Consider the following 19,469-nt stretch of genomic DNA (forward strand, 5'->3'; position numbering starts at 1 on the left):
TCTAAGATTCTTAAGACCTTCAACCGTGTTTGAGGTTTGATGGTAAATCTGAATAGAAATGCACAATGCTAAGCATATGGATGGTCTCTGCGCATGTGCAAGACCTAAATAATATCTAAAATTTCAAATAAATTTATAGATATGTTGACGCTAAATGCTACTTAAGAAGTGTGAAAATTCATCGAATTCATATATACTGTAGAAAAAGTATAGAGAAAAAAAAACAAATAAAAAATATTGAATAAAAAAATTATTATTCGGCTTCCAGACTCGAACTCAAGACCACCAAAAACGAGAGAAAACTAGACGCCATTCTATCCACCAAGCCACGCATCCCTCGGTCACCGCAGCAGTCTAAGATTCTTAAGATCTTCAACCGTGTTTGAGGTTTGATGGTAAATCTGAATAGAAATGCACCATGCTAAGCATATGGATGGTCTCTGCGCATGTGCAAGACCTAAATAATATCTAAAATTTCAAATAAATTTATAGATATGTTGACGCTAAATGCTACTTAAGAAGTGTGAAAATTCATCGAATTCATATATACTGTAGAAAAAGTATAGAGAAAAAAAAACAAATAAAAAATATTGAGTAAAAAATTATTATTCGGCTTCCAGACTCGAACTCAAGACCACCAAAAACGAGAGAAAACTAGACGCCATTCTATCCACCAAGCCACGCAACCCTCGGTCAACCCAGCAGTCTAAGATTCTTAATACCTTCAACCGTGTTTGAGGTTTGATGGTAAATCTGAATAGAAATGCACAATGCTAAGCATATGGATGGTCTCTGCGCATGTGCAAGACCTAAATAATATCTAAAATTTCAAATAAATTTATAGATATGTTGACGCTAAATGCTACTTAAGAAGTGTGAAAATTCATCGAATTCATATATACTGTAGAAAAAGTATAGAGAAAAAAAAACAAATAAAAAATATTGAATAAAAAAATTATTATTCGGCTTCCAGACTCGAACTCAAGACCACCAAAAACGAAAGAAAACTAGACGCCATTCTATCCACCAAGCCACGCATCCCTCGGGCACCGCAGCAGTCTAAGATTCTTAAGACCTTCAACCGTGTTTGAGGTTTGATGGTAAATCTGAATAGAAATGCACAATGCTAAGCATATGGATGGTCTCTGCGCATGTGCAAGACCTAAATAATATCTAAAATTTCAAATAAATTTATAGATATGTTGACGCTAAATGCTACTTAAGAAGTGTGAAAATTCATCGAATTCATATATACTGTAGAAAAAGTATAGAGAAAAAAAAACAAATAAAAAATATTGAATAAAAAAATTATTATTCGGCTTCCAGACTCGAACTCAAGACCACCAAAAACGAGAGAAAACTAGACGCCATTCTATCCACCAAGCCACGCATCCCTCGGTCACCGCAGCAGTCTAAGATTCTTAAGACCTTCAACCGTGTTTGAGGTTTGATGGTAAATCTGAATAGAAATGCACCATGCTAAGCATATGGATGGTCTCTGCGCATGTGCAAGACCTAAATAATATCTAAAATTTCAAATAAATTTATAGATATGTTGACGCTAAATGCTACTTAAGAAGTGTGAAAATTCATCGAATTCATATATACTGTAGAAAAAGTATAGAGAAAAAAAAACAAATAAAAAATATTGAGTAAAAAAATTATTATTCGGCTTCCAGACTCGAACTCAAGACCAACGAAAACGAGAGAACATCTAGACGTCACTCTATCCACCAAGCCACGCAACCCTCGGTCAACCCAGCAGTCTAAGATTCTTAATACCTTCAACCGAGTTTGAGGTTTGATGGTAAATCTGAATAGAAATGCACAATGCTAAGCATATGGATGGTCTCTGCGCATGTGCAAGACCTAAATAATATCTAAAATTTCAAATAAATTTATAGATATGTTGACACTAAATGCTACTTAAGAAGTGTGAAAATTCATCGAATTCATATATACTGTAGAAAAAGTATAGAGAAAAAAAAACAAATAAAAATATTGAATAAAAAAATTATTATTCGGCTTCCAGACTCGAACTCAAGACCACCAAAAACGAGAGAACATCTAGACGTCACTCTATCCACCAAGCCACGCATCCCTCGGTCAACGCAGCAGTCTAAGATTCTTAATACCTTCAACCGAGTTTGAGGTTTGATGGTAAATCTGAATAGAAATGCACAATGCTAAGCATATGGATGGTCTCTGGCATGTGCAAGACCTAAATAATATCTAAAGTTTCAAATAAATTTATAGATATGTTGACACTAAATGCTACTTAAGAAGTGTGAAAATTCATCGAATTCGTATATACTGTAGAAAAAGTATAGAGAAAAAAAACAAATAAAAATTTTGAATAAAACATTATTATTCGGCTTCCAGACTCGAACTCAAGACCACCAAAAACGAGAGAACATCTAGACGTCACTCTATCCACCAAGCCACGCATCCCTCGGTCAACGCTGCAGTCTAATATTCTTAATACCTTCAACCGAGTTTGAGGTTTAAAGTAAATCTGAATAGAAATGCACAATGCTAAGCATATGGATGGTCTCTGCGCATGTGCACGACCTAAATAATATCTAAAATTTCAAATAAATTTATAGATATGTTGACGCTAAATGCTACTTAAGAAGTGTGAAAATTCATCGAATTCATATATACTGTAGAAAAAGTATAGAGAAAAAAAAACAAATAAAAAATATTGAATAAAAAAATTATTATTCGGCTTCCAGACTCGAACTCAAGACCACCAAAAACGAGAGAAAACTAGACGCCATTCTATCCACCAAGCCACGCATCCCTCGGTCACCGCAGCAGTCTAAGATTCTTAAGACCTTCAACCGTGTTTGAGGTTTGATGGTAAATCTGAATAGAAATGCACCATGCTAAGCATATGGATGGTCTCTGCGCATGTGCAAGACCTAAATAATATCTAAAATTTCAAATAAATTTATAGATATGTTGACGCTAAATGCTACTTAAGAAGTGTGAAAATTCATCGAATTCATATATACTGTAGAAAAAGTATAGAGAAAAAAAAAACAAATAAAAAATATTGAGTAAAAAAATTATTATTCGGCTTCCAGACTCGAACTCAAGACCAACAAAAACGAGAGAACATCTAGACGACACTCTATCCACCAAGCCACGCAACCCTCGGTCAACCCAGCAGTCTAAGATTCTTAATACCTTCAACCGAGTTTGAGGTTTAAAGTAAATCTGAATAGAAATGCAAAATGCTAAGCATATGGATGGTCTCTGCGCATGTACACGACCTAAATAATATCTAAAATTTCAAATAAATTTATAGATATGTTGACGCTAAATGCTACTTAAGAAGTGTGAAAATTCATCGAATTCATATATACTGTAGAAAAAGTATAGAGAAAAAAAACAAATAAAAATATTGAATAAAAAAAATTATTATTCGGCTTCCAGACTCGAACTCAAGACCACCAAAAACGAGAGAACATCTAGACATCACTCTATCCACCAAGCCACGCATCCCTCGGTCAACCCAGCACTCTAAGATTCTTAATACCCTCAACCGTGTTTTAGGTTTGATGGTAAATCTGAATAGAAATGCACAATGCTAAGCATATGGATGGTCTCTGCGCATGTGCAAGACCTAAATAATATCTAAAATTTCAAATAAATTTATAGATATGTTGACACTAAATGCTACTTAAGAAGTGTGAAAATTCATCGAATTCATATATACTGTAGAAAAAGTATAGAGAAAAAAAAACAAATAAAAATATTGAATAAAAAAATTATTATTCGGCTTCCAGACTCGAACTCAAGACCACCAAAAACGAGAGAACATCTAGACGTCACTCTATCCACCAAGCCACGCATCCCTCGGTCAACGCAGCAGTCTAAGATTCTTAATACCTTCAACCGAGTTTGAGGTTTGATGGTAAATCTGAATAGAAATGCACAATGCTAAGCATATGGATGGTCTCTGGCATGTGCAAGACCTAAATAATATCTAAAGTTTCAAATAAATTTATAGATATGTTGACACTAAATGCTACTTAAGAAGTGTGAAAATTCATCGAATTCGTATATACTGTAGAAAAAGTATAGAGAAAAAAAACAAATAAAAATTTTGAATAAAACATTATTATTCGGCTTCCAGACTCGAACTCAAGACCACCAAAAACGAGAGAACATCTAGACGTCACTCTATCCACCAAGCCACGCATCCCTCGGTCAACGCTGCAGTCTAATATTCTTAATACCTTCAACCGAGTTTGAGGTTTAAAGTAAATCTGAATAGAAATGCACAATGCTAAGCATAAGGATGGTCTCTGCGCATGTGCACGACCTAAATAATATCTAAAATTTCAAATAAATTTATAGATATGTTGACGCTAAATGCTACTTAAGAAGTGTGAAAATTCATCGAATTCATATATACTGTATAAATAGTATAGAGAAAAAAAAACAAATAAAAATATTGAATAAAAAATTATTATTCGGCTTCCAGACTCGAACTCAAGACCACCAAAAATGAGAGAACATCTAGACGTCACTCTATCCACCAAGCCACGCATCCCTCGGTCAACCCAGCACTCTAAGATTCTTAAGACCTTCAACCGTGTTTGAGGTTTGATGGTAAATCTGAATAGAAATGCACAATGCTAAGCATATGGATGGTCTCTGCGCATGTGCAAGACCTAAATAATATCTAAAATTTCAAATAAATTTATAGATATGTTGACGCTAAATGCTACTTAAGAAGTGTGAAAATTCATCGAATTCATATATACTGTAGAAAAAGTATAGAGAAAAAAAACAAATAAAAATATTGAATAAAAAAAATTATTATTCGGCTTCCAGACTCGAACTCAAGACCACCAAAAACGAGAGAACATCTAGACGTCACTCTATCCACCAAGCCACGCATCCCTCGGTCAACCCAGCACTCTAAGATTCTTAATACCCTCAACCGTGTTTTAGGTTTGATGGTAAATCTGAATAGAAATGCACAATGCTAAGCATATGGATGGTCTCTGCGCATGTGCAAGACCTAAATAATATCTAAAATTTCAAATAAATTTATAGATATGTTGACACTAAATGCTACTTAAGAAGTGTGAAAATTCATCGAATTCATATATACTGTAGAAAAAGTATAGAGAAAAAAAAACAAATAAAAATATTGAATAAAAAAATTATTATTCGGCTTCCAGACTCGAACTCAAGACCACCAAAAACGAGAGAACATCTAGACGTCACTCTATCCACCAAGCCACGCATCCCTCGGTCAACGCAGCAGTCTAAGATTCTTAATACCTTCAACCGAGTTTGAGGTTTGATGGTAAATCTGAATAGAAATGCACAATGCTAAGCATATGGATGGTCTCTGCGCATGTGCAAGACCTAAATAATATCTAAAATTTCAAATAAATTTATAGATATGTTGACACTAAATGCTACTTAAGAAGTGTGAAAATTCATCGAATTCGTATATACTGTAGAAAAAGTATAGAGAAAAAAAACAAATAAAAATTTTGAATAAAACATTATTATTCGGCTTCCAGACTCGAACTCAAGACCACCAAAAACGAGAGAACATCTAGACGTCACTCTATCCACCAAGCCACGCATCCCTCGGTCAACGCTGCAGTCTAATATTCTTAATACCTTCAACCGAGTTTGAGGTTTGATGTTAAATCTGAATAGAAATGCACAATGCTAAGCATATGGATGGTCTCTGCGCATGTGCAAGACCTAAATAATATCTAAAATTTCAAATAAATTTATAGATATGTTGACACTAAATGCTACTTAAGAAGTGTGAAAATTCATCGAATTCATATATATTGTAGAAAAAGTATAGAGAAAAAAAACAAATAAAAATATTGAATAAAACATTATTATTCGGCTTCCAGACTCGAACTCAAGACCACCAAAAACGAGAGAACATCTAGACGTCACTCTATCCACCAAGCCACGCATCCCTCGGTCAACGCTGCAGTCTAATATTCTTCATACCTTCAACCGAGTTAGGTTTGATGGTAAATCTGAATAGAAATGCACAATGCTAAGCATATGGATGGTCTCTGCGCATGTGCACGACCTAAATAATATCTAAAATTTCAAATAAATTTATAGATATGTTGACGCTAAATGCTACTTAAGAAGTGTGAAAATTCATCGAATTCATATATACTGTATAAATAGTATAGAGAAAAAAAAACAAATAAAAATATTGAATAAAAAATTATTATTCGGCTTCCAGACTCGAACTCAAGACCACCAAAAATGAGAGAACATCTAGACGTCACTCTATCCACCAAGCCACGCATCCCTCGGTCAACCCAGCACTCTAAGATTCTTAAGACCTTCAACCGTGTTTGAGGTTTGATGGTAAATCTGAATAGAAATGCACAATGCTAAGCATATGGATGGTCTCTGCGCATGTGCAAGACCTAAATAATATCTAAAATTTCAATAAATTTATAGATATGTTGACGCTAAATGCTACTTAAGAAGTGTGAAAATTCATCGAATTCATATATACTGTAGAAAAAGTATAGAGAAAAAAAAAACAAATAAAAAATATTGAATAAAAAAATTATTATTCGGCTTCCAGACTCGAACTCAAGACCACCAAAAACGAGAGAACATCTAGACGTAACGCTATCCGCCAAGCCACGCATCCCTCGGTCAACCCAGCACTCTAAGATTCTTAATACCTTCAACCGAGTTTGAGGTTTAAAGTAAATCTGAATAGAAATGCACAATGCTAAGCATATGGATGGTCTCTGCGCATGTGCACGACCTAAATAATATCTAAAATTTCAAATAAATTTATAGATATGTTGACGCTAAATGCTACTTAAGAAGTGTGAAAATTCATCGAATTCATATATACTGTAGAAAAAGTATAGAGAAAAAAAAACAAATAAAAAATATTGAATAAAAAAATTATTATTCGGCTTCCAGACTCGAACTCAAGACCACCAAAAACGAGAGAAAACTAGACGCCATTCTATCCACCAAGCCACGCACCCCTCGGTCACCGCAGCAGTCTAAGATTCTTAAGACCTTCAACCGTGTTTGAGGTTTGATGGTAAATCTGAATAGAAATGCACAATGCTAAGCATATGGATGGTCTCTGCGCATGTGCAAGACCTAAATAATATCTAAAATTTCAAATAAATTTGTAGATATGTTGACGCTAAATGCTACTTAAGAAGTGTGAAAATTCATCGAATTCATATATACTGTAGAAAAAGTATAGAGAAAAAAAAACAAATAAAAAATATTGAATAAAAAAATTATTATTCGGCTTCCAGACTCGAACTCAAGACCACCAAAAACGAGAGAAAACTAGACGCCATTCTATCCACCAAGCCACGCATCCCTCGGTCACCGCAGCAGTCTAAGATTCTTAAGACCTTCAACCGTGTTTGAGGTTTGATGGTAAATCTGAATAGAAATGCACCATGCTAAGCATATGGATGGTCTCTGCGCATGTGCAAGACCTAAATAATATCTAAAATTTCAAATAAATTTATAGATATGTTGACGCTAAATGCTACTTAAGAAGTGTGAAAATTCATGGAATTCATATATACTGTAGAAAAAGCATAGAGAAAAAAAAACAAATAAAAATATTGAATAAAAAAATTATTATTCGGCTTCCAGACTCGAACTCAAGACCACCAAAAACGAGAGAAAACTAGACGCCATTCTATCCACCAAGCCACGCATCCCTCGGTCACCGCAGCAGTCTAAGATTCTTAAGACCTTCAACCGTGTTTGAGGTTTGATGGTAAATCTGAATAGAAATGCACAATGCTAAGCATATGGATGGTCTCTGCGCATGTGCAAGACCTAAATAATATCTAAAATTTCAAATAAATTTGTAGATATGTTGACGCTAAATGCTACTTAAGAAGTGTGAAAATTCATCGAATTCATATATACTGTAGAAAAAGTATAGAGAAAAAAAAACAAATAAAAAATATTGAATAAAAAAATTATTATTCGGCTTCCAGACTCGAACTCAAGACCACCAAAAACGAGAGAAAACTAGACGCCATTCTATCCACCAAGCCACGCATCCCTCGGTCACCGCAGCAGTCTAAGATTCTTAAGACCTTCAACCGTGTTTGAGGTTTGATGGTAAATCTGAATAGAAATGCACCATGCTAAGCATATGGATGGTCTCTGCGCATGTGCAAGACCTAAATAATATCTAAAATTTCAAATAAATTTATAGATATGTTGACGCTAAATGCTACTTAAGAAGTGTGAAAATTCATCGAATTCATATATACTGTAGAAAAAGTATAGAGAAAAAAAAACAAATAAAAATATTGAGTAAAAAAATTATTATTCGGCTTCCAGACTCGAACTCAAGACCAACAAAAACGAGAGAACATCTAGACGTCACTCTATCCACCAAGCCACGCAACCCTCGGTCAACCCAGCAGTCTAAGATTCTTAATACCTTCAACCGAGTTTGAGGTTTAAAGTAAATTTGAATAGAAATGCAAAATGCTAAGCATATGGATGGTCTCTGCGCATGTGCACGACCTAAATAATATCTAAAATTTCAAATAAATTTATAGATATGTTGACGCTAAATGCTACTTAAGAAGTGTGAAAATTCATCGAATTCATATATACTGTAGAAAAAGTATAGAGAAAAAAAAACAAATAAAAATATTGAATAAAAAAAATTATTATTCGGCTTCCAGACTCGAACTCAAGACCACCAAAAACGAGAGAACATCTAGACGTCACTCTATCCACCAAGCCACGCATCCCTCGGTCAACCCAGCACTCTAAGATTCTTAATACCCTCAACCGTGTTTTAGGTTTGATGGTAAATCTGAATAGAAATGCACAATGCTAAGCATATGGATGGTCTCTGTGCATGTGCAAGACCTAAATAATATCTAAAATTTCAAATAAATTTATAGATATGTTGACACTAAATGCTACTTAAGAAGTGTGAAAATTCATCGAATTCATATATACTGTAGAAAACGTATAGAGAAAAAAAAAACAAATAAAAATATTGAATAAAAAAATTATTATTCGGCTTCCAGACTCGAACTCAAGACCACCAAAAACGAGAGAACATCTAGACGTCACTCTATCCACCAAGCCACGCATCCCTCGGTCAACGCAGCAGTCCAAGATTCTTAATACCTTCAACCGAGTTTGAGGTTTGATGGTAAATCTGAATAGAAATGCACAATGCTAAGCATAAGGATGGTCTCTGCGCATGTGCAAGACCTAAATAATATCTAAAATTTCAAATAAATTTATAGATATGTTGACACTAAATGCTACTTAAGAAGTGTGAAAATTCATCGAATTCATATATACTGTATAAATAGTATAGAGAAAAAAAAACAAATAAAAATATTGAATAAAACATTATTATTCGGCTTCCATACTCGAACTCAAGACCACCAGAAACGAGAGAACATTTAGACGTCACTCTATCCACCAAGCCACGCATCCCTCTGTCAACGCTGCAGTCTAAGATTCTTAATACCTTCAACCGAGTTTGAGGTTTGATGGTAAATCTGAATAGAAATGCACAATGCTAAGCATATGGATGGTCTCTGCGCATGTGCAAGACCTAAATAATATCTAAAATTTCAAATAAATTTATAGATATGTTGACGCTAAATGCTACTTAAGAAGTGTGAAAATTCATCGATTTCATATATACTATAGAAAAAGTATAGAGAAAAAAAAAACAAATAAAAATATTGAATAAAAAAAATTATTATTCGGCTTCCAGACTCGAACTCAAGACCACCAAAAACGAGAGAACATCTAGACGTCACTCTATCCACCAAGCCACGCATCCCTCGGTAAACCCAGCACTCTAAGATTCTTAATATCCTCAACCATGTTTTAGGTTTGATGGTAAATCTGAATAGAAATGCACAATGCTAAGCATATGGATGGTCTCTGCGCATGTGCAAGACCTAAATAATATCTAAAATTTCAAATAAATTTATAGATATGTTGACACTAAATGCTACTTAAGAAGTGTGAAAATTCATCGAATTCATATATACTGTAGAAAAAGTATAGAGAAAAAAAAAACAAATAAAAATATTGAATAAAAAAATTATTATTCGGCTTCCAGACTCGAACTCAAGACCACCAAAAACGAGAGAACATCTAGACGTCACTCTATCCACCAAGCCACGCATCCCTCGGTCAACGCAGCAGTCTAAGATTCTTAATACCTTCAACCGAGTTTGAGGTTTGATGGTAAATCTGAATAGAAATGCACAATGCTAAGCATATGGATGGTCTCTGCGCATGTGCAAGACCTAAATAATATCAAAAATTTCAAATAAATTTATAGATATGTTGACACTAAATGCTACTTAAGAAGTGTGAAAATTCATCGAATTCGTATATACTGTAGAAAAAGTATAGAGAAAAAAAACAAATAAAAATTTTGAATAAAACATTATTATTCGGCTTCCAGACTCGAACTCAAAACCACCAAAAACGAGAGAACATCTAGACGTCACTCTATCCACCAAGCCACGCATCCCTCGGTCAACGCTGCAGTCTAATATTCTTAATACCTTCAACCGAGTTTGAGGTTTGATGGTAAATCTGAATAGAAATGCACAATGCTAAGCATATGGATGGTCTCTGCGCATGTGCAAGACCTAAATAATATCTAAAATTTCAAATAAATTTATAGATATGTTGACACTAAATGCTACTTAAGAAGTGTGAAAATTCATCGAATTCATATATACTGTAGAAAAAGTATAGAGAAAAAAACAAATAAAAATATTGAATAAAACATTATTATTCGGCTTCCAGACTCGAACTCAAGACCACCAAAAACGAGAGAAAACTAGACGCCATTCTATCCACCAAGCCACGCATCCCTCGGTCACCGCAGCAGTCTAAGATTCTTAAGACCTTCAACCGTGTTTGAGGTTTGATGGTAAATCTGAATAGAAATGCACAATGCTAAGCTTATGGATGGTCTCTGCGCATGTGCAAGACCTAAATAATATCTAAAATTTCAAATAAATTTGTAGATATGTTGACGCTAAATGCTACTTAAGAAGTGTGAAAATTCATCGAATTCATATATACTGTAGAAAAAGTATAGAGAAAAAAAAACAAATAAAAAATATTGAATAAAAAAATTATTATTCGGCTTCCAGACTCGAACTCAAGACCACCAAAAACGAGAGAAAACTAGACGCCATTCTATCCACCAAGCCACGCATCCCTCGGTCACCGCAGCAGTCTAAGATTCTTAAGACCTTCAACCGTGTTTGAGGTTTGATGGTAAATCTGAATAGAAATGCACCATGCTAAGCATATGGATGGTCTCTGCGCATGTGCAAGACCTAAATAATATCTAAAATTTCAAATAAATTTATAGATATGTTGACGCTAAATGCTACTTAAGAAGTGTGAAAATTCATCGAATTCATATATACTGTAGAAAAAGTATAGAGAAAAAAAACAAATAAAAATATTGAGTAAAAAAATTATTATTCGGCTTCCAGACTCGAACTCAAGACCAACAAAAACGAGAGAACATCTAGACGTCACTCTATCCACCAAGCCACGCAACCCTCGGTCAACCCAGCAGTCTAAGATTCTTAATACCTTCAACCGAGTTTGAGGTTTAAAGTAAATTTGAATAGAAATGCAAAATGCTAAGCATATGGATGGTCTCTGCGCATGTGCACGACCTAAATAATATCTAAAATTTCAAATAAATTTATAGATATGTTGACGCTAAATGCTACTTAAGAAGTGTGAAAATTCATCGAATTCATATATACTGTAGAAAAAGTATAGAGAAAAAAAACAAATAAAAATATTGAATAAAAAAAATTATTATTCGGCTTCCAGACTCGAACTCAAGACCACCAAAAACGAGAGAACATCTAGACGTCACTCTATCCACCAAGCCACGCATCCCTCGGTCAACCCAGCACTCTAAGATTCTTAATACCCTCAACCGTGTTTTAGGTTTGATGGTAAATCTGAATAGAAATGCACAATGCTAAGCATATGGATGGTCTCTGTGCATGTGCAAGACCTAAATAATATCTACAATTTCAAATAAATTTATAGATATGTTGACACTAAATGCTACTTAAGAAGTGTGAAAATTCATCGAATTCATATATACTGTAGAAAAAGTATAGAGAAAAAAAAAACAAATAAAAATATTGAATAAAAAAATTATTATTCGGCTTCCAGACTCGAACTCAAGACCACCAAAAACGAGAGAACATCTAGACGTCACTCTATCCACCAAGCCACGCATCCCTCGGTCAACGCAGCAGTCCAAGATTCTTAATACCTTCAACCGAGTTTGAGGTTTGATGGTAAATCTGAATAGAAATGCACAATGCTAAGCATAAGGATGGTCTCTGCGCATGTGCAAGACCTAAATAATATCTAAAATTTCAAATAAATTTATAGATATGTTGACACTAAATGCTACTTAAGAAGTGTGAAAATTCATCGAATTCATATATACTGTATAAATAGTATAGAGAAAAAAAAACAAATAAAAATATTGAATAAAACATTATTATTCGGCTTCCATACTCGAACTCAAGACCACCAGAAACGAGAGAACATTTAGACGTCACTCTATCCACCAAGCCACGCATCCCTCTGTTAACGCTGCAGTCTAAGATTCTTAATACCTTCAACCGAGTTTGAGGTTTGATGGTAAATCTGAATAGAAATGCACAATGCTAAGCATATGGATGGTCTCTGCGCATGTGCAAGACCTAAATAATATCTAAAATTTCAAATAAATTTATAGATATGTTGACGCTAAATGCTACTTAAGAAGTGTGAAAATTCATCGATTTCATATATACTATAGAAAAAGTATAGAGAAAAAAAAAACAAATAAAAATATTGAATAAAAAAAATTATTATTCGGCTTCCAGACTCGAACTCAAGACCACCAAAAACGAGAGAACATCTAGACGTCACTCTATCCACCAAGCCACGCATCCCTCGGTCAACCCAGCACTCTAAGACTCTTAATATCCTCAACCGTGTTTTAGGTTTGATGGTAAATCTGAATAGAAATGCACAATGCTAAGCATATGGATGGTCTCTGCGCATGTGCAAGACCTAAATAATATCTAAAATTTCAAATAAATTTATAGATATGTTGACACTAAATGCTACTTAAGAAGTGTGAAAATTCATCGAATTCATATATACTGTAGAAAAAGTATAGAGAAAAAAAAAACAAATAAAAATATTGAATAAAAAAATTATTATTCGGCTTCCAGACTCGAACTCAAGACCACCAAAAACGAGAGAACATCTAGACGTCACTCTATCCACCAAGCCACGCATCCCTCGGTCAACGCAGCAGTCTAAGATTCTTAATACCTTCAACCGAGTTTGAGGTTTGATGGTAAATCTGAATAGAAATGCACAATGCTAAGCATATGGATGGTCTCTGCGCATGTGCAAGACCTAAATAATATCAAAAATTTCAAATAAATTTATAGATATGTTGACACTAAATGCTACTTAAGAAGTGTGAAAATTCATCGAATTCGTATATACTGTAGAAAAAGTATAGAGAAAAAAAACAAATAAAAATTTTGAATAAAACATTATTATTCGGCTTCCAGACTCGAACTCAAGACCACCAAAAACGAGAGAACATCTAGACGTCACTCTATCCACCAAGCCACGCATCCCTCGGTCAACGCTGCAGTCTAATATTCTTAATACCTTCAACCGAGTTTGAGGTTTGATGGTAAATCTGAATAGAAATGCACAATGCTAAGCATATGGATGGTCTCTGCGCATGTGCAAGACCTAAATAATATCTAAAATTTCAAATAAATTTATAGATATGTTGACACTAAATGCTACTTAAGAAGTGTGAAAATTCATCGAATTCATATATACTGTAGAAAAAGTATAGAGAAAAAAACAAATAAAAATATTGAATAAAACATTATTATTCGGCTTCCAGACTCGAACTCAAGACCACCAAAAACGAGAGAACATCTAGACGTCACTCTATCCACCAAGCCACGCATCCCTCGGTCAACGCTGCAGTCTAATATTCTTCATACCTTCAACCGAGTTTGAGGTTTGATGGTAAATCTGAATAGAAATGCACAATGCTAAGCATATGGATGGTCTCTGCGCATGTGCAAGACCTAAATAATATCTAAAATTTCAAATAAATTTATAGATATGTTGACGCTAAATGCTACTTAAGAAGTGTGAAAATTCATCGAATTCATATATACTGTATAAATAGTATAGAGAAAAAAAAACAAAAAAAAATATTGAATAAAACATTATTATTCGGCTTCCAGACTCGAACTCAAGACCACCAAAAACGAGAAAACATCTAGACGTCACTCTATCCACCAAGCCACGCATCCCCCGGTCAACGCTGCAGTCTAATATTCTTAATACCTTCAACCGAGTTTGAGGTTTGATGGTAAATCTGAATAGAAATGCACAATGCTAAGCATATGGCGTTTCTCTGCGCATGTGCAAGACCTAAATAATATCTAAAATTTCAAATAAATTTATAGATATGTTGACACTAAATGCTACTTAAGAAGTGTGAAAATTCATCGAATTCATATATACTGTATAAATAGTATAGAGAAAAAAAAACAAATAAAAATATTGAATAAAACATTATTATTCGGCTTCCAGACTCGAACTCAAGACCACCAGAAACGAGAGAACATTTAGACGTCACTCTATCCACCAAGCCACGCATCCCTCTGTCAACGTTGCAGTCTAAGATTCTTAATACCTTCAACCGAGTTTGAGGTTTGATGGTAAATCTGAATAGAAATGCACAATGCTAAGCATATGGATGGTCTCTGCGCATGTGCAAGACCTAAATAATATCTAAAATTTCAAATAAATTTATAGATATGTTGACGCTAAATGCTACTTAAGAAGTGTGAAAATTCATCGATTTCATATATACTGTAGAAAAAGTATAGAGAAAAAAAAACAAATAAAAATATTGAATAAAAAAAATTATTATTCGGCTTCCAGACTCGAACTCAAGACTACCAAAAACGAGAGAACATCTAGACGTCACTCTATCCACCAAGCCACGCATCCCTCGGTCAACCCAGCACTCTAAGATTCTTAATACCCTCAACCGTGTTTGAGGTTTGATGGTAAATCTGAATAGAAATGCACAATGCTAAGCATATGGATGGTCTCTGCGCATGTGCAAGACCTAAATAATATCTAAAATTTCAAATAAATTTATAGATATGTTGACACTAAATGCTACTTAAGAAGTGTGAAAATTCATCGAATTCATATATACTGTAGAAAAAGTATAGAGAAAAAAAACAAATAAAAATATTGAATAAAACATTATTATTCGGCTTCCAGACTCGAACTCAAGACCACCAAAAACGAGAGAACATCTAGACGTCACTCTATCCACCAAGCCACGCATCCCCCGGTCAACGCTTCAGTCTAATATTCTTAATACCTTCAACCGAGTTTGAGGTTTGATGGTAAATCTGAATAGAAATGCACAATGCTAAGCATATGGATGGTCTCGGCGCATGTGCAAGACCTAAATAATATCTAAAATTTCAAATAAATTTATAGATATGTTGACACTAAATGCTACTTAAGAAGTGTGAAAATTCATCGAATTCATATATACTGTATAAATAGTATAGAGAAAAAAAACAAATAAAAATATTGAATAAAACATTATTATTCGGCTTCCAGACTCGAACTCAAGACCACCAAAAACGAGAGAACATCTAGACGTCACTCTATCCACCAAGCCACGCATCCCTCTGTCAACGCTGCAGTCTAAGATTCTTAATACCTTCAACCGAGTTTGAGGTTTGATGGTAAATCTGAATAGAAATGCACAATGCTAAGCATATGGATGGTCTCTGCGCATGTGCAAGACCTAAATAATATCTAAAATTTCAAATAAATTTATAGATATGTTGACGCTAAATGCTACTTAAGAAGTGTGAAAATTCATCGAATTCATATATACTGTAGAAAAAGTATAGAGAAAAAAAAAAAAACAAATAAAAATATTGATTAAAAAAATTATTATTCGGCTTCCAGGCTTGAACTCAAGACCACCAAAAACGAGAGGACATCTAGACGTCACTCTATCCACCAAGCCACGCATCCCTCGGTCAACCCAGCAGTCTAAGATTCTTAATACCTTCAACCGAGTTTGAGGTTTGATGGTAAATCTGAATAGAAATGCACAATGCTAAGCATATGGATGGTCTCTGCGCATGTGCAAGACCTAAATAATATCTAAAATTTCAAATAAATTTATAGATATGTTGACGCTAAATGCTACTTAAGAAGTGTGAAAATTCATCGAATTCATATATACTGTAGAAAAAGTATAGAGAAAAAAAAAACAAATAAAAATATTGAATAAAAAAAATTATTATTCGGCTTCCAGACTCCAACTCAAGACCACCAAAAACGAGAGGACATCTAGACGTCACTCTATCCACCAAGCCACGCATCCCTCGGTCAACCCAGCAGTCTAAGATTCTTAATACCTTCAACCGAGTTTGAGGTTTGATGGTAAATCTGAACAGAAATGCACAATGCTAAGCATATAGATGATCTCTGCGCATGTGCAAGACCTAAATAATATCTAAAATTTCAAATAAATTTATAGATATGTTGACGCTAAATGCTACTTAAGAAGTGTGAAAATTCATCGAATTCGTATATACTGTAGAAAAAGTATAGAGAAAAAAAACAAATAAAAATTTTGAATAAAACATTATTATTCGGCTTCCAGACTCGAACTCAAGACCACCAAAAACGAGAGAACATCTAGACGTCACTCTATCCACCAAGCCACGCATCCCTCGGTCAACGCTGCAGTCTAATATTCTTAATACCTTCAACCGAGTTTGAGGTTTGATGGTAAATCTGAATAGAAATGCACAATGCTAAGCATATGGATGGTCTCTGCGCATGTGCAAGACCTAAATAATATCTAAAATTTCAAATAAATTTATAGATATGTTGACGCTAAATGCTACTTAAGAAGTGTGAAAATTCATCGAATTCATATATACTGTATAAATAGTATAGAGAAAAAAAAACAAAAAAAAATATTGAATAAAACATTATTATTCGGCTTCCAGACTCGAACTCAAGACCACCAAAAACGAGAAAACATCTAGACGTCACTCTATCCACCAAGCCACGCATCCCCCGGTCAACGCTGCAGTCTAATATTCTTAATACCTTCAACCGAGCTTGAGGTTTGATGGTAAATCTGAATAGAAATGCACAATGCTAAGCATATGGCTTTTCTCTGCGCATGTGCAAGACCTAAATAATATCTAAAATTTCAAATAAATTTATAGATATGTTGACACTAAATGCTACTTAAGAAGTGTTAAAATTCATCGAATTCATATATACTGTATAAATAGTATAGAGAAAAAAAAACAAATAAAAATATTGAATAAAACATTATTATTCGGCTTCCAGACTCGAACTCAAGACCACCAGAAACGAGAGAACATTTAGACGTCACTCTATCCACTAAGCCACGCATCTCTCTGTCAACGTTGCAGTCTAAGATTCTTAATACCTTCAACCGAGTTTGAGGTTTGATGGTAAATCTGAATAGAAATGCACAATGCTAAGCATATGGATGGTCTCTGCGCATGTGCAAGACCTAAATAATATCTAAAATTTCAAATAAATTTATAGATATGTTGACGCTAAATGCTACTTAAGAAGTGTGAAAATTCATCGATTTCATATATACTGTTGAAAAAGTATAGAGAAAAAAAAACAAATAAAAATATTGAATAAAAAAAATTATTATTCGGCTTCCAGACTCGAACTCAAGACTACCAAAAACGAGAGAACATCTAGACGTCACTCTATCCACCAAGCCACGCATCCCCCGGTCAACGCTTCAGTCTAATATTCTTAATACCTTCAACCGAGTTTGAGGTTTGATGGTAAATCTGAATAGAAATGCACAATGCTAAGCATATGGATGGTCTCTGCGCATGTGCAAGACCTAAATAATATCTAAAATTTCAAATAAATTTATAGATATGTTGACGCTAAATGCTACTTAAGAAGTGTGAAAATTCATCGAATTCATATATACTGTAGAAAAAGTATAGAGAAAAAAAAACAAATAAAAATATTGATTAAAAAAATTATTATTCGGCTTCCAGGCTTGAACTCAAGACCACCAAAAACGAGAGGACATCTAGACGTCACTCTATCCACCAAGCCACGCATCCCTCGGTCAACCCAGCAGTCTAAGATTCTTAATACCTTCAACCGAGTTTGAGGTTTGATGGTAAATCTGAATAGAAATGCACAATGCTAAGCATATGGATGGTCTCTGCGCATGTGCAAGACCTAAATAATATCTAAAATTTCAAATAAATTTATAGATATGTTGACGCTAAATGCTACTTAAGAAGTGTGAAAATTCATCGAATTCATATATACTGTAGAAAAAGTATAGAGAAAAAAAAACAAATAAAAATATTGAATAAAAAAAATTATTATTCGGCTTCCAGACTCCAACTCAAGACCACCAAAAACGAGAGGACATCTAGACGTCACTCTATCCACCAAGCCACGCATCCCTCGGTCAACCCAGCAGTCTAAGATTCTTAATACCTTCAACCGAGTTTGAGGTTTGATGGTAAATCTGAACAGAAATGCACAATGCTAAGCATATAGATGATCTCTGCGCATGTGCAAGACCTAAATAATATCTAAAATTTCAAATAAATTTATAGATATGTTGACGCTAAATGCTACTTAAGAAGTGTGAAAATTCATCGAATTCGTATATACTGTAGAAAAAGTATAGAGAAAAAAAACAAATAAAAATTTTGAATAAAACATTATTATTCGGCTTCCAGACTCGAACTCAAGACCACCAAAAACGAGAGAACATCTAGACGTCACTCTATCCACCAAGCCACGCATCCCTCGGTCAACGCTGCAGTCTAATATTCTTAATACCTTCAACCGAGTTTGAGGTTTGATGGTAAATCTGAATAGAAATGCACAATGCTAAGCATATGGATGGTCTCTGCGCATGTGCAAGACCTAAATAATATCTAAAATTTCAAATAAATTTATAGATATGTTGACACTAAATGCTACTTAAGAAGTGTGAAAATTCATCGAATTCATATATACTGTAGAAAAAGTATAGAGAAAAAAACAAATAAAAATATTGAATAAAACATTATTATTCGGCTTCCAGACTCGAACTCAAGACCAAAAACGAGAGAATATCTAGACGTCACTCTATCCACCAAGCCACGCATCCCTCGGTCAACGCTGCAGTCTAATATTCTTCATACCTTCAACCGAGTTTGAGGTTTGATGGTAAATCTGAATAGAAATGCACAATGCTAAGCATATGGATGGTC

Source organism: Argiope bruennichi, chromosome 7 (assembly GCF_947563725.1).
Source record: "Argiope bruennichi chromosome 7, qqArgBrue1.1, whole genome shotgun sequence".
Classification (NCBI taxonomy): Eukaryota; Metazoa; Arthropoda; class Arachnida; order Araneae; family Araneidae; genus Argiope; species Argiope bruennichi.